The following is a 12120-nucleotide window of genomic DNA, read 5'->3' as shown; positions in this document are numbered from 1 at the left end:
TTATTATTACAATTATTTCTAAAACTGTAGCATAGTTTGCAGCACTTATAACTGGGAACGAACACAGACATGATAAAATCATAATATTTATAAAATCTTCATAAAACATTTTAATTTTATTCATCAGCATAAATGATACTTAGAATTATTTTTTTCTACTTCAAAAATCATAGGGATGAAATTATTCCCCTCAAATTACAGATATAACATAAAAAAGACTAAAACGTGTGAATTCTAGCATGTGGTATAAAGAAACACATATGATGAATAATTATTAAGTTTAATACAACTATACAAATTTTATTGAGCATAAATAGTGAAAACAAATGCTACACAAAACTAAAACTTAAGTTAGGAACTAGGAGGATTGGTAAAACAATTTTTCTTCCCAACTACTATTAAAATTCACATCTATTTATGAGATTTATTTAGCAGATTTGTGTTTATTATATTTCAAAATCTATTTAAAAATTAAAATTAGCAGTAAGTTTATTCAGCATTTTCCCCCTTCTGAAAACTCTGGTCATATGACAAATGCAATGTACTGTACAAATACTGTGAGCTAATTCCCCTTTTTGTTTATGTCAACAGAAGAATATACTGTCTTTGCTATTTTGATAGAACACGTTATTCCCCAAACATTATTCGGTGGAGACAGATACACAGATGTTACAGAAAAGGGTAAGGTTACTTTAACGTACACAATGTAATTAACATGCCATGTCATTTTAAAATAATGTGTTTAGTTGTTGTGACACACTCAAATGTCTTTACCTTGTATGTGTATAGGTCTCTATGGTACTTTTCTGTTCATACTATCTACTCCTTATTAGAGAGGTTTGTCATTTGTAAGGGTCCAGAGGGAGTCACAAGTGTAATAATCAGCAGACTAGAGCAAAATATATTCTAGACCATACAATAGAGATTTCATTAAAAGATTAGGAAGGCATGGAAGAATGTAAAGAATATAGAAATAACTTTGGGTGGATTCCTTGTCCATTACATAAGCTTGCTGAGTGGGTAGACAGTTCAGTTTACAATGTGAATGCAGCATGAATATGGCTACTCACTGGGAAGGCTATAAAATGTGGTACCAGTAAAGCAACAGAGGAACATAACTTTTAAAATATACATTTTTAACAGATAACTGCACTTTTTATTTGTTGTATTTTAAACCTTATATCATCCAGTATAATTGTATCACACTTTTTGAATATTTAATGAATTCCCAGTCAATGACATCTAATCTATAGACAGAAAAGTAATGTCCATCTTACTAATGGTTACAATATTGTACATGAGAATCCAAAAGGTATAGTAGTAGTTGCTACAAATAGTAAAATAAAAAGATACTGACTTTAATTACAAGTATATATTTTTACTTTTAGGCTGAAGATATGAATGTAGAGAGTATATTTTGTGTTTTTTGCATTTGCTTCTTTCCGAACTTTGGAGAAACAGGTAAATATGTTGTATAATGGTTTTGTGTAATCTCTGTTTATTTCAAGAGTGGACACTGTTACATATTTACTATGTACTTATTTGAATTTTTTAAATAAGTATGAATTGTAGTTTTCTGACTCAGACATATCAAACATATGCTCCACAATTATTTTGTTGAATTTGTTAATAAACCTTTTAATACATTCCTGCCTATAAACCTCTAAGATTCACCTGCCTAGAACCTCTAAGACAAAACCTGCCTATAAACCTCTAAACACAACGCTAATTGCGCACGCAGTATGACCGCAAATAAAGACAGGAGTGGAATCTGTGGTTCCAACGCACAAGTATTATTCAGGTAAAAGTACAGTCAGTTACACGCAATCTATACATACACAAGTTAGGCGTAAAAGGAAATAATACAGACCAAGTACGGTTATACATACGCTGCGCCTCTGGACCCAGAGATAGACTTCTGACTAGATATCCTCAGTTCACCCAAAATTCAGCATGAACTGGCAAACCAGTGTTCGGACACATGTATTTATTCCCCCCCAGACTGAAACAGGACAAAGGGGGAACTTCCTGCTGATCTCATTGGTTCCCAGAGGAGAAGCATATGTAACAACACATTTAACAGGTTGTTTTAAATAGACTTTCCCTGCCTCTAACAGCCGGAAGTTTTTCTGGTAACGCCTCCTGTAACATTCCATCAACTAAACATTTTGTTGCTTGTAAGTTCTGCGATCCGTAACTTGAGTTTGCATGATGCGATCTCTCCACCGATAACACCGGGATTCTGTAAAAAGCGTACGCATCAGGACGAAACCAAACACACCTTGCTTATCATGTATAATACCTTAGATATCAAAAACCTCTATTTCTTAGCATTTAAACTAACTTAACCAACTTGAATCATACAATTTGATGCTAATGGAACCTTGTGTGTGAATATGTAGTGTGTGGGTATTCGGGGTTTGGTATAAGGACGCTAGTTATTAATGGGTGAGATTTAAGTGCATAATCTCTCATACACAAAGTGAACATCCAGCAGTGTGGATGGCTGAGGGTTGTAGTTCTACATTCCCTCTGTCAGCAGGCCCCCACCTGTTGTGTGTTCAAAGGAAAACAAAACCTCTTTTGTTCTCACAGACTCTTGTGTCTTACAATTGCCACAACTATATACTTTATCTGCATCCAGGGATTCCCAATTTGTATGTAAAAATACCCATTGTCTCTTCTTATTTACTTTTACTCAGAAAGCTTGTTTTTTTCAGTTGCCCTTGGTAGGTTAACAAAAACATTGCCATCTGTTCTTAGCTCCTGAGTTATAACTTGAATTGGCTGACCACAAAAATGGTGTCTTGCGATCTCATTTCCAAAATGGAGTCTTGTGGCCATTCGCAAGATGGCGTCGCTGCGATTAAATTTTTAAACTGAACTTGTCTCACTCAATTATTCAGCTTCGACAATTTTATACCTCCCAGAGCTGGTGCCACATGTGAGAACACATCTTTCCTTCTCCTATGCTACTGTGAATAATATTGTTGGGAGCATCCCAGTATTGGCACTTATATTCCATAAATAAGGGACTGCCTAAATTTACATTACGTGTTTCTATTTACCATTTACTCTAGGGCATATTCTACTCCATTTTCTGTAAAAAGTGCAGGAGCCTACTTGGGTATTGCAAATTCTGTTTATATTGGGAAAAACATGAATGGAAGCTTTTTATTTTTGTCAGTGTATATGTGTATATATACACTGGTGGCCAAAATTGCGGACACATTTTGAAATTTTAAGGTTTTTCAACTTTGAATGCTTATAAAAACTGTTTCACTTCATGCAGTGCAATGATTCATATATCAAATGAAAGGAAATTTAATGCTGAATTCAACACAATAAACAGAGGTCAAATATTTGCATTACAAGGGAAGTTATGCTACTTTCAGTCAGACAAAGAAGCACAGATGCGTGAGATTCAAGAAGCGGATTGTAGTGACAGCTACTACCAGACAATCGGCATCATCGTTCTGAGGACCAATCAGCTGTTGTTTATGAGCAGGTGCAAGGTCATGTCAAAGGTGGGAAAGGTCAGTTTGACTGTTTCATTTTGCAGAATAAATTTGGTTACTGAAGTGCAATTACGGTTGGACGTTTGTGTATTGTTTAGTGCTATTGATGGTGTAAAAATAAATACATCAATGTCATCCAGGCAAAGTGGTGACTGGTCACCCAGGAAGAGATCCAGGATTGTGGTTTTACGTGAAAAATGGTCTTTCGTATGCAGCAATTGCGAGAGAAGTTGGTGGGAATGTGACAACATCAGGAGTACGAAAGTGTTGTTTACGCTATCAGGAAACGCAATTTATACAAAACAAAGAAGGAAAAGCCGGATAAAGTGCACACCAGCTGATGATGAGAGGAGAATAAAACTAATTTGCGTCAGGGACAGGTGGATGTCATCTGGGGCCATTAGCAGTGAACTGAGTGCAACTGGTGTTTTTGTCAGTGCAAGAACGGTACAGAGAAGACTAATGGAGGTTGGCCTAAAGGGTAGGATTCCCCGAAAAAAGCCATTGCTGAATAAAAAGCAGTGGCAGAAACGAATACAGTGGACAAAAGAACACATTGCATGGACAGAAGGTCAGTGGAAACAAGTCATATGGATTGACGAAACTAAGATATCGATATTTGGTAGTAATGGGAGAAAATATGTGAGATGTCGCATCGGGGAAGAGGTAGATCCAGATTGCATTCAAGCAACAACAAAGAGTCCTACAAGTGCTATGATCTGGGCATGTATAACAGCAAATGCTGTAGACCGCCTTTATGTCATAGATGGCACACTGAACAGCAGAAAGTACATTGACCCCATCCTAAACCAAAACTTCTACCTTCCATCAGGGATCTTTTTCAAGATAATGCCCCATTTTTTTCCCAGCAGGTTTCGGCCACACTGCACGGACATGCAAACAGTGATTCACGGAGAATGACATACAGGTGCTGGGATGGCCAGGAAACAGCCCAGACCTGAACCCCATAGAACATTTGTGGTTACTTTTGAAAAAACTGGTACAACTGGCTCAATGCCACGTCGCTGTGCTGCTGTCTTGAAAAAGAAAAGATACCCAACGATATACTGATAGGACAGTAACTTCATAAGTACACAGGGATTTTCACCCTATGTGTTGTTTTCACTGCATAACTTCCCTTGTAATGCAAATATTTGACCTCTGTTTATTGTGTTGAATTCAGCATTAAATTTCCTTTCATTTGATATATGAATCATTGCACTGCATGAAGTGTAACAGTTTTTATAAGCATTCGAAGTTGAAAAATATTAAAATTTCAAAAAGTGTCCGCAATTTTGGCCACCAGTGTATATATATATATATATATCGATGTATAACAAGAGGTGGCACTCATAGTCTACTTAATCAAACAGTGAACCACAACACAGGGTGTTTAATGGGTCAACGTTTCGGGGACCGTATCCCTTCCTCAGGACAACATCAATAACTACAACATCAATAACTACACAAGTGTTCTATTCTCCCAATGTAAACCACTAAACTACGGTCCCGTCGGCTGACAGCTGCCCTCTGTGTCCCCCGGCTGCGGCGTCTCCATCACGCCAGAAGTGACGTCATCGGATACAGCCCAGAGACCCTGGTTACTGTAACCAAGACAAACAACAGTGTGGACATAGTGCGGCAATATTGAGTCGCCAAACGGCGATAAAAAGTGCAAATGCATCATAAATATAATACACAGTGTGTAAAAAATAAATGTACAAAAAATAATAAAATTAGAGAATGTAGTAAAACACAATATTAATAAAATATAAAATTATGACCTTCAATGTGCATAACGAAGTAAAAAATTCTTAATAATCATGAAAAGTAAGACTATTAAAATAGTACTAGACATATCTGAAGTAAAAAGACAAAGGGCTCTATTTACTACAATCCGCATATTGAATGCGGATTGTAGTGTGATATTACCGAGTGAATTCGCATTGCGAATTCAGGCAATATCACAGGGATTTACTATAAATCCCTTGCAGGGACAGAGCTTGCGATAAAGCTCTGTCCCTGCGGATCCCATCCGCACTCTAGTCGCGGTATTTTCGGAAAAAATACCGCGACTAAGAGCCCGCGCATGCGCCGACCGACCACCGCTACTACCCCCCCACCGACGCTAAGCCCCGCCCCCCGGCGCTAAGCCCCGCCCCCACGATCGCGGACCCCCGTGACCCCCCCTCCCTTCATTGCACTTACCTGCATCCTCCTGGCCTCCGGTGATCTTCTCCGGGGTTCCCGATCAGGTGATTTCCCATACTGCACTGGGGCCCGATCACCTGATGACCGGGCCCCAGTGTACTATGGGTGACCAGCTGACCGGAGAGGAGCCATCACCGGAGGCCCGATCACCGGTCCCTGGATTTAGACCACACAGCTGATTACTGGTACCGGCTCCCGGCTCTGCTCTCCCCGTTAGAGCAGAGTGGGAGCCCGGTAACTGGGGGAGACCCTGGATAACGCCACCTCCAGGTGGCGTTATTATCACAGGGCTTCCCCCGGTATTTTTTTACAATTTATTTTTTAGTAACTATGGTCGGATCACATTTCCCATTACAATTATGGGAAATGCAATCTGCTTTACTAAAAATAAGTGATACTGGGGGTTGGAGTAGAATTTTACTAATTCTACTCCAATTGCCCTGTAATAACTACAGGTGAAACTAAAATAATGTGAAAAGGGTGTAAAAACACCCTTTTTCACTTTATTTTAGTAAAAATAATGTTAATAAATAGAGCCCAAAGTATTCAATAATGATCCTAGATCACCATCTTGTGTTAAAAAGGTAAAATGGCACCACCAACTAGAATGGAATGGCTATCAATCTGGGGAAAGGACAAGATAAAATCAAATCTACTGTACAATAAAGGGCATAAACAATATTAATTTCATTATAAAAAATTAATGAGACCCAAAGATTCATTAAGACCACGGGGACACAGAATCTAGCCAATGAATCCATCTAGATTCTAACTGTAACAGTTTTTTTAGCCCTTAATGCTACTGGTACATGCTGTAATGGTTAGCGTTACTGCCTCACAGCGCTGAGGTCATGGGTTCAATTCCCACCATGGCCCTACCTGTGTGGAGTTTGTATATTCTCCCTGTGCTTGCGTGGGTTTCCTCCGGGTGCTCCGGTTTCCTCCCACACTCCAAAAATATACTGCTAGGTTAATTGGCTCCCAACACAACTTTACCCTAGTGTGTATGTGTGTGTACGTGATAGGGAACATAGGCCCTCATTCAGAGCCGTACGCTCTGAGCAGAGCGCACGCTCTGAATGAGGGCCGGGCTCCATTTTCATGGAGCGTCCTCCTGGACGCTCGTATAGCTGTGGGTCACCACCCACAGGCTATACGAGCGTGCATTGTGATGGCCGCGATGGTCGAGACCATCGCGACCATCGAAATTGCGAGCCGGAGCCTGCGGTTGAGGTTTTCAACCGCAAGCTCCGGAGTGATTTTGGCTCTATCAGAGCCAAAATCACTCCCACTAACATCACTAGTGATGTCAGTGGGCCGGCTTTTGACGGGAGGCGTTCCTGTGGGAACGCCCCCGTCAGGGAGGCACGCCCCCGGCACGCCCACCAAAGGGGGCGTGCTGTCAATCAACATTGACAGCACGCCCCCTTTGATCGGACACAACGAGCGAAGGACTTTCCTTCGCTCGTCGCGTCTGGCGCATGCGCACGACGGAGCTCCCTCCGTCGTGCGCATGCTCAGTCCATAACATCGACCCACTTGCGAGCAGACAGCCGCTCGTGAGTGGGTCTGAATCAGGCCCATAGATTGTAAGCTCCACTGGGGCAGGGACTGATGTGAATGGCCAAATATTCTCTGTAAAGCGCTGCGGAATATGTGTGCGCTATATAAATAACTGATAATAAATAAAATAAATAAATAAAATCTTAAAGTAAAAAACAGGATGTGCCATGGGTTCGTTAGTGGCACCGTCTTTTGCCAATGCTTATATGTGGGAAATTGAGAGGGACTTATTTTTTGAACAGCCCAGTATTGCTGTCAATTTCCCTATATTTTCATTATATTGACGACCTGTTGGTAATTTGGCAGGGTAACATCCAACTACTGGTGGATATTGTGGAGAGTCACAACAGGTCTGAGAGTCCTATTAAATTGACGTTAACACACGATTCTATGCAAGTACTGTATGTTTCTTGGACATATTGATCAGTTTCTCAGATGGAGTCTTAAAGACTTCCTTGTATTCCAAACCCACAGATCGCAACACACTGTTGCATTTCAGCAGCTTCCACCCAGCACCCACAGTGAGGGGTTTACCCTATTCGCAGTTTCTGCCTGTATGCAGAAGTAACACCAATATTGAAGAAACCCACAATCAACTTGAGCAAATGGTGGGCAAATTCAGAGAGAGGGGATATCCTGAAAAAGAATTAGTAATAGCAAAAAATAAAGCTCTATTACATACTAGGGAGCATTTACTAGTTGCCAAAACTCCCCGTAAGAATCTTAAAAAAGACAGAGGGCCTCATTCAGAGGCGGTCTGAGGATGCAAGCGGTCGCTCAGAAACTGGGCGGCCGCTTGCATCCTGACCGCCCGCCTCTGTTGCGGTCGTTAGGCTGTGGGTTAACACCCACAGCTCTAACGACCGCTCCGGTGATGGTCGCGATGGTCCGAGACCATCGCGACCATCGAGCTTACGACGAGACCCTAGGGTAGGGTTTCCCTTGTCGTAAGCCCCGGAGAGCTTCTGGCTCTGTCTGAGCCTGAAGCTCTCCACTGACATCACTAGTGATGTCAGTGTGGCCTCCCCCAAACGGTAGGCGTTCCCATGGGAGCGCCTCCGTTTGGGCTGCCACCCCTCCGGCCCGCCTTCCAAACGGGGTGAGCTGTCAATTAACATCGACAGCTCGCGCCCTTTGGATCGTGCGCATGCTCTGTGGGGGGCCATCGACCCGGTCCGAGCACATCGGCGCGAACGACAGGGCCTGAATGACCCCCAGAATCCCCTGGGCAAATGAATGCACTGTCAAAAGCAAAAACACCAAAAAAAAGAGCTCGTGAATTTTTTCACATCATTACATCAGACCGAAACTTAAAAGGATTTAAAGAAACCAATCTCATGCCCAGCTACAGTAGGGGCAGAAATATTATGTGGGACATGCTGATATTACAGGTTTTGATAAAGATACACGTTTGGAGGAAACTTTCTTGAGCCACATACTGGATGTCCCTTTCGGATGACGTCATTGCGCTGTGAGAGCTGGAGTCTAGCCGGCAGCGTGACGCGGTGCTCGGTAGGGACAGACAGATGAGTGCAATGTGTGTTTATTGTGTGTAGGTCTCTAGGTATTTATAGATATGTTTTAATAGCACTTGTTGAATATGTATCCCTGAAGAGGAGGGTTGGCCCTGAAACGTCGGAATAAAGGATTATTATCTAATTTGAGGAGTCTGCTGAGTGCCACCTTATTTACTTCTATGCAGTTGGATGGGCCGTCATCCTAGGAGGGCACTGCAGCCAGTTACAATTCTTGTCAACATAGGAGTCCCGGGCTCATTTATACTCATGTGTACATATATAAATTCAAATGTATAATTTGGGAGACAGATTAGATCATCAAGGCAGGAGAGCATACTGTTCATAGAGCTGTTATAGTATTGACCTACAGTATGTTGATCTATCAACCTCATTCACCATCATAGCAGATAGGAATCAAATTCATTTTTATCAGATTCTTAATGGAAACTGTGCTTGTCTTTATTCTGTACATGCTGAAATATTGAGAAAATTCACCAATATCTTCTACAAGATATAAGTGAGTGTGTCCAGCATGACACTTTACAGAAGCATATAGGGCAGATGTATCAAACCTTCCAGAGAGATAAAGTGGAGAGCTTGCTTATAGCAGCCAATCTGCTTATAACTGTCATCTTATAGACTGTGCTAGATAAATGACAATTAGAAGCTGATTGGTTGCTAAAGACAATTTCTCTACTTTATCTCCCTCAAATTTTGTAACATCTCCCCGAGTCCTTTCCTTTGGTTTCAAAGGAAAGGATGCTGTTAAGATAGAAATGGTGAAAGGTCTGTTAAGATAGCAGTCCCAACAGCAGGGATAATTATCAGGTGCTCACACACATTTGATGTCAAATTATTAAGAGTTTTTTCCCCTCATGTTGCTTCTCAGCAGTCAAAATATTCTCTTATATTGAACTTTACTGTCAGGAGGTCTTATACAGTGTGTAGCTATCTGCTGCACCGTTCCTATTCATGCCCTTCGCTATCTTATAAACCTCAGGGTAAGATGAAAAGGACTTACTCGTGCTGTGATCTGGTGTCTCTGAGTTTGGATTGTGCATGCACAAGGTCACTGGCAGTCTCTTGTAACTTCAGTCTCCTCTTCTGTTGGGTTTAAAGCTTGTCTGGTCCTAGCAATCAGTGCTAGGTGATTGTCTAGTCTAGCAGCTGATTACTGCACTATTGCAAATCTTAACATGTACTGATTTGGCATTGGATGCCAGGTTACTTTCATACTGTTCTCATTAGTTTGCTCAAGACCCTTGTAATGACACAAGACCACGCTTTTGGCTTGCCCTTTGCTACTATTTGCCCACGCTGTGTATCAGGCCTTTGGAACTGTGTCAGACCATGCTTCTACCCAATCCTTGCATATACGGCTTATGTGTGTACCAGACACTATTTTGACTATTCCATATTATGTTTGCCAATTTATTTTTCTCCTAACTAATATACTATCTTGTATCACTGCATATCTTCTGTCCCAGTTGCGTCCTTGGTCCTACAATGTCAGCTCAAAACTGCTGGGATTTGGATACTTTCGTTGTTCACTATTCATCAACCTATTGCACCATACAATATATTCCAATTGTAATATGAGATCATTTTTGTTCTGTCACTCTCTGTATTGAAAGTATAAATATAAGGGATTATTTGAATTGTTGCATACTTTTTATTTTATTATATCAGATCATAGCTTCTGTGCACTTCTATTTTGTGGTGGTGCCTACCATAGCAGAGATAAGGAGTGTTTAGTACTGTAATGTGTGCTGGGCGGAGCTGTCTGGCACAAATCCAGTGCACTTTGTACATTACTGTAGGTTTACAGCGTTTATGGTGAAAGCTGGAATAGACCAGAAGTATTAGTTGACATCCGCTTTCATGCTGCGAACAGGGTTGAATTTTCCTAAACACAAGACATGGGTGTAGTTGGTTTCTGCTGGGATTCATTAGTGCTTGGGGAGGAGGATAAATAGTGTTCTGTTTATTATGGATGGAACCACCGACGCTGAAGTGATTGGCTGATCACTAGGTAGGTGACTAGTGTATAGACAATGACAGGGTTGTGGGGATTTTGAATTGTTGTAATAGAGTCTTACTGCATGGATGCAGAAACTTTAGGAATGATAATATAAGATAAAATCAAAGCTAATTGGTGACTGATCCTGTGGGAAGGGTCAGCCACTGAAGCACACCAGTTGCTAATCCAGGCTGACATGATCAAAGTCCAGAGTGCCCCACACCTATTCTCCCTCTCATACCCCTATACTGGGGACCCAACTCCACCAAATTAGGGTCTCAATTTATTATATTAAAAAACGGATGATCTGTCTCTGACCCTGAGCAAATGATTGGTCATTGTGTTTTTGTTTGTTTTGCATTCAGTAAAAGACTAAATTATCACTATTGATTCCTTTTTGCGGTTTTGAAACCAACTTTTTTTGTATTTTTTTTTTAATTGTTTAATATATGTTTTGGATATATAGAAATATTAAATTTAGTTTGTATAGTAATCTGTATTTTAATAATGATGTAAAAATAACAGGAATACCATTTATTTTAACAGCCAGTAGAAACATGACCCCCAGGATCACAGAGCCACCTAAAAATATTAGTTTGCAGGTAGAACCAGGTAAGAATTAAAATATACGTCTTCAAAATCTGTCTAAACATTTCTGAAATAAGAAACAAGCTAAATAAGGTTTTCTGACATAATAAAGCTTACTGTTATCATAAAGGGAACATACAGTATGGACGAACAGGGGAATTGCAGGGGCTGTGTCTACATGATACATATACAAGAAAAAGGAACATTTGTAGATGCTGTCATATCCAAAATAAAGATGTGCGCCGGAGCATTTTTGCTGGATTTGGCTTTGATACGTCATCCGCTTTTGGATTTGCATTTTTTTTTGATTGATAGAAGCTAAAATCACATAATTTGGGCCTATTTTTTTTGTTCCTAATATTATTAACCTCAATAACATGAATTTCCAGTCAATTTTGACCACTTCACAGCTGCGTGGAGTCAGACCGCTTTTATGCACATGCTCTGGGGTAAAACAGCATACTGGGGTGCAGTGCACAGTACAAACAAATACAATTTTTAAATTTGCAGAATGGCTCACACGCGCAAATAAGGGAAAGGGGGGGGTCCATTTTCCATTTTGCCCTGGGCTCCAAATACCCTAGTTACGCCACTGGCTGGAAGCCTTGTTATTTGATACCTTGCTTAACCGTATTTATCTTATATAACTTATTATATTTAATATTTGTAAATGCAACGGAAAGAACTACACATAATACTAATA

General features: G+C 40.6%; 1 long non-coding RNA gene across 1 annotated transcript; it reads left to right on the top strand.

Annotated features, from left to right (window-relative positions):
* The first annotated feature begins 605 nt into the window (after positions 1–605).
* Positions 606–11441, top strand: LOC148480643 (uncharacterized). Its single transcript, XR_015871958.1, has 3 exons — positions 606–681; positions 1389–1461; positions 11376–11441. It is a non-coding gene; the product is annotated as an uncharacterized LOC148480643 (long non-coding RNA).
* Positions 11442–12120: the final 679 nt, after the last annotated feature.

The sequence above is a fragment of the Taudactylus pleione genome, unplaced genomic scaffold (assembly GCF_031769625.1).
Source record: "Taudactylus pleione unplaced genomic scaffold, aTauple2 ptg000609l, whole genome shotgun sequence".
NCBI classification, from domain to species: Eukaryota; Metazoa; Chordata; class Amphibia; order Anura; family Myobatrachidae; genus Taudactylus; species Taudactylus pleione.
This window is presented reverse-complemented; position numbering and strand designations above follow the sequence as displayed.